We start from the raw sequence: 680 nt of genomic DNA on the forward strand, positions 1-680 counted from the left end.
ACTCCTGGCGCTGAGAGACACCTGGTGGGGATGAGCCAGCAAATGCAGCCCCACTGCAGTTGTACTGCCTGGTCCCCACTCCCTGGGTCCCGTATCTCCAGGTGCATGGGAGCCAACCTACAGCTAAGCTAACCCTCTAACCCTGAACCTCTAACCTAGATCCTTTAACTCCGATCCCTCAAAACCTCAACCTCTTAATGGACCTTCTAATACTGTCCCTAAGCCTCTAACCCTGACCCTGACCCTATCTTCTCACCCTGAGCACTGAGCCTGAACTTTTTTTAATGAAATGTACAAGTCTTTTATTTTTTTATTATTTATGACTGTGTTGGGTCTGCATTGCTGCACGCGGGCTTTCTCTAGTTGCAGCGCGCGGGGGCTGCTCTTCGTTGTGGTGTGCAGGCTTTCATCGCGGTGGCTTCTCTCGTTGCGGAGCATGGCCTCCAGGCGCGCGGACTTCAGTAGTTGCAGCATGCAGGCTTAGTAGTTGTGACACGTGGGCCCTGGAGCACGCAGGCTTCAGTAGTTGCAGCGCATGGGCTCAGTAGTTGTGGCTCGTGGGCTCTAGAGCACAGGCTCAGTAGTTGAGGCGCACGGGTTTTGTTGCTCCGCGGCATGTGGGATCTTCCCGGACCAGGGCTCGAACCCGTATCCCCTGCGTTGGCAAGCGGATCCTCAAC

Source organism: Eschrichtius robustus, chromosome 16 (genome assembly GCF_028021215.1).
Source record: "Eschrichtius robustus isolate mEscRob2 chromosome 16, mEscRob2.pri, whole genome shotgun sequence".
Lineage (NCBI taxonomy): Eukaryota > Metazoa > Chordata > Mammalia > Artiodactyla > Eschrichtiidae > Eschrichtius > Eschrichtius robustus.